The sequence below is a fragment of the Capra hircus genome, chromosome 20, assembly GCF_001704415.2.
Source record: "Capra hircus breed San Clemente chromosome 20, ASM170441v1, whole genome shotgun sequence".
Classification (NCBI taxonomy): Eukaryota; Metazoa; Chordata; class Mammalia; order Artiodactyla; family Bovidae; genus Capra; species Capra hircus.
Window position 1 is genome coordinate 6357806 of NC_030827.1, and position 4360 is coordinate 6362165.

The window sequence follows — 4360 nt, forward strand, 5'->3', positions numbered from 1 at the left end:
CCTAATGAAAGGAAACACCTAATAGCTCCAGTTATTAGTTAAGCAGTTAGTTCCAACTAAAAATTTAATAAGTATCTATGTCCTAACAATTTAACATTCATTTAAAAATAGTATACGTAAGTCAAAAGAAAACTAATATTTTGGGGTTTATTCTTAAAGAGTTAAAATACTTCCAAAGGGATACGCTTGAGTCCCACTTGCATTCTTGCTTAGTTTCTTCAGTCGTTTCTGACTCTTTCGACCCCGTGGACTATAGCCCGCCAGGCTCCTCTGTCCATGGGATTCTCCAGGCAAAAGTACTGGAATGGGTTGCTATGGCCTCCTCCAGGGGATCTTCTCAATCCAGGGTTCAAACCTGGGTCTCCTGCATTGTTGGTGGATTCTCTACCCACTGAGCCACCTGGGAGGCCCTTGGGTACCACACACCTTCTCAAACCTTGAAAAGTGCATGAAACACCACCACCCTCATATCCTATTTCACATTGATTTTCATGCTGCCCTTGTCTTTTATTACAGTAACTGCTGGAAATCAAAGTTATGGCATTGTCAAAAGGGATATAGCACAGTCTAAGGTTGCAACTGGGATCTATCTTGAGCTATTAGTTTGCAGGGTACCCTATAGATATCAAGTGTCAATGTCTTTCCTTCGAAATTTAAAATAAGGCAGAGCATCGTTTGTCTGCTGCACCACTCTAGAGAGCTGGAGCTCACAAATAAGAACCTTGCCAAGAAAGCGCTCTTCCTTTCCCTCGTTTCTAGCAACTACCGACTCCTGGAGGCAACATCGGATTCATACCGTGTCCCAGCATCCAGAACGAGCTGCATGCAGCAAAGACTAGGTGTTCTGCTTGATATGAAATGAAGACCTTCTTGGTTTCCATATTCAGTAACCCTCCTTCTCACATCTCACTCCCCTCCCCAGACCAAGCCAACACTTTGCCAGGAAAAACCGATCCAACTCTTGCACATGGCTAATTCATTAGCTGACTGTCTGACTCCCCAGATTTGACTCCATAAATACCAGCTGTGAGGTGGCTTCCTTGTTCATTTCACCTATCCTGACTCTAGGTTCTACCTGGTATTATACAGTGTTAGATTTAGCCGGCCTCCAATTACTAGGACTTTCAAGTACAGCAGTGTTTCTCACAGTGGCGTCCTCAAATCACTTGCATCAGATTCATTTACACTGGGGTGTTGTTCAAAAGAGAGGTCATGGGCACCAGCTCACAACAACTGACTCTTTTCTTTATATTTGTTTAAGGAATCTCCCCAGGTCATTCCTAGAATTGCCCCACTACCCTTACGTCCACTGACATTCATTTGGAGAATTAATGTCAAATGATTGTTGTACAAGAATCAGATACCACTCAACACAGCCCTAAGAGCCCAATAGCTTCTGAAAACATGCTTGCAGGATGGTGATTTCTGAAAGCAGAACCTCCTGCTTAGATCATCTGGGGGTTGATGGCTTTCCCCCAGACATTGTTATTGCCAAGAGACTTTGGGAACAGATTAATGAGCGCTCTTTCAACTGGCTCCAAAGGATCTTGGTTGAGAACTTCCTGGACAGAGACCCCACTTCATCTCCCAAGTCTCCAACATCTCCCAAGTCTCCAAGATCTCCCAAGTGCTTGTTTATGGTTTACTGAACTAGTCTCGATTCCTGAGTCTATAGTCACTTTGTCTTTTTAAACCTCTTCTTGTAAAGTGACTCTAGAAGCCTGTGCATAATTCCAAACTATTCTTTGTGGTCTCTTCACATCATTATCAATGGTGTGAAGTGTTTTGAAAGGCTTATAAAGGTAATTCCTGGTGGTCCAGTGGTTAAGACTCCATGCTCTCACTGCTGAGGACCCAGGTTCAATCCCTGGTCAGGGAACTAAGATTCCACGAGTTGCATGTTGTGGCCAGAGAAAGGCTTGCAGAAAAGTCCTTTGATGACTTTTCTTTCTCAAGAGGGAGGGGAATTTTGGTGAACCCTCGAGAGAATTGTGATGGCTTATGCTTCAGCCCCATCCTGGCACCCTAATGGTCTTTACCCACCCCAAGAGAGCTAGATATCCTTTCTGAATTGCTACACTCTAGACTCCAGAGACCACCGCACCACCTTCACTCCATCTGGGTCTGCTCCCATAGCATTCCGGGCTGATTAGGCAAATTAACTATTAGTGAAAAAAGTTACCAGATTTACATAAAACATTAAAATAATTTTTTAATATTTCAGAGGTTTTCTTAAAAAAATCAGATGAGTTAATGAATCTCAAAGTACTAGACTTTTTTTGCTTCACAATCAGACAGATAACTTTATTAGTTTCTTCTACAAGACAGTAACATCAACTTTTTTAAACAGAAATCTCAGATCATTTGCGAGGCCAAATAGATCCAAGGAAGGAAGATGATAATTAGACAGTTAAATAATCAAAAGGCACTGCAGCACCGCCTAAAACCTACCTCCATGGTGGTAGTAAACTAAGGCAGATTAAGCTACAGTGAAATAATTTCATGTTAGTGTTCCAGATTATAGAGAAGAAACTGAGTTTGCTTTCCAGAAGACTATGGCACAGGGGTCACTTGGGAACAAGTAGATATTTGGCCAGGAAAAGAAGGTCAGACCAAATAGGGCTGCTCCAGCCTTACAGGGATTTAGCAGCCAGAGTTGGGTTCAGGCTGCCCCAGGCTCTTGCTCTAATTGAGTACAGACTTCAGAGAATTGGTCTCATGTTGGGGTGTGGGGGCTGAAGCATTCATATGCAAAGTAGACTGAGCTTCCCCAAACACATTTACACACCCTACAACAAGCTTTCCAAAGTCTCACATCTTGCAGCAGCTGAGCTGTAGTTAAAGCTGCAAGGCTCACAGGATCAAAGAAGCCAGGAAGAGACAAAGCAAGTAAGAAATCCCAGAGGCTAATCTCAATCTAGCTTTCCCCAACGTATTGGGTTGGCCAAAGAGTTCATTCAAGTTTTCCCATAACATGTTATGCAACAACCCAAACAAAATTTTTGGTCAACTCAATAGGAGAAATGCTCATATAACTGATATGGAATGTAGAAAGCTACGCAGAAACAAGCTGGGTCTTCTGCTGGATTTTTCATCAAATACCAAAGGAAAACAAGGGGCGGGGTTCACTTTATTTATTTATTTTTTTAAGCCTCAGAAGTTATTCTATTGTAAAGGGATATGGCTGAACAGATAGGAGACAGATTCCCCACTGTGAATTCTCCTGATGGCTTCTGCAAGAATCATGGAGATAGGAATCGCCTGTATTTTGAAGCAGTGCCTCATCTTATCCTCCTGAGGTATGGTATTGGTGACTACTACTGCTTCAAAGCATGCATTGTTAATGTGAGAAATGGCTGGAACAGAAAAGATTCCATGAGTCAGCACAGCATAAACACAACTTCAGGGGAGAGAAGTTTGTCAGCTGCCTGGCAGATTGAACCACAGGTGTCAGCCATGTCATCCACTAGGAGAGCCACACATCGCCCACCAGAACCACGCAGTCCACATCATCAGCCTTCCTCCATTCTCTGTGAATCAAAGCCAAGTCCACATTCAACCAGTCTGAGACAGAAGTCGCTCTCTTAGCTCCTCCAGCATCAGATGAGACAGTCATGGAGTTCCTCCACTTAGACATCTTCTCCCTTATCCATTTAAGGACAGCTGACTCTGCAAATAAATTTTCCACTGGATTATCAAAAATTTGAGGAGCATGCAGGTCCCTGGCGATACTATGACCCTTGTCTACTACAGGGATCATTTTGCCACAAGCTTGGCTAATTACAATTGGAGCCCAGCTCTTATCCTTCTTATTCTTCCAGACATGAGTGGGAAGCACAGGCTGACCATAATAACCCAACTGGCCGAAGCAATCTTTGCAGGCGTTATTCATAATCAAAAGTTCCATTCAATTAACTTGATTTCACCACAGCCACTGTGAACAATGTAGATCCTTTTCATGCATTCTTTCACCGATTTCCACACAGGTCTGATTGCTGAATTTCATAGTCACCGCCTTGCCCAGCCCCAGGCCCAGGGAGGGCAGCAGTCTTCTGGGATAGGTCCTGGTGGGAGCTGCTGAAGATGTTGATATTCAGCATCTTGGCCAACTGCCCTAGGCCCTCTTTGCTTAGTGATCGCTCCTGCTGCCGAGACCCGAATCGAGTTGGCGCAGACTCAGTACTAGGCACTGGGAGGCACTAGGCTACACTGCCACCGTCCATTCCTGCCCTGTGTGCAACCCTAAACTGTCCCAGTAGTAGGCAAGTTAAGACTGTCCAGTCTGCTTCCCAAACACCTCTCAGAAACATTCCCTCTTCTGGACTCTCAAAATCTCTTCCTTAGTTCAAGTCTCACCATT

General features: G+C 43.9%; 1 pseudogene; it reads right to left on the reverse strand.

The window, feature by feature from the left end:
* Window positions 3166–4100, reverse strand: LOC102181433 (annotated as a pseudogene).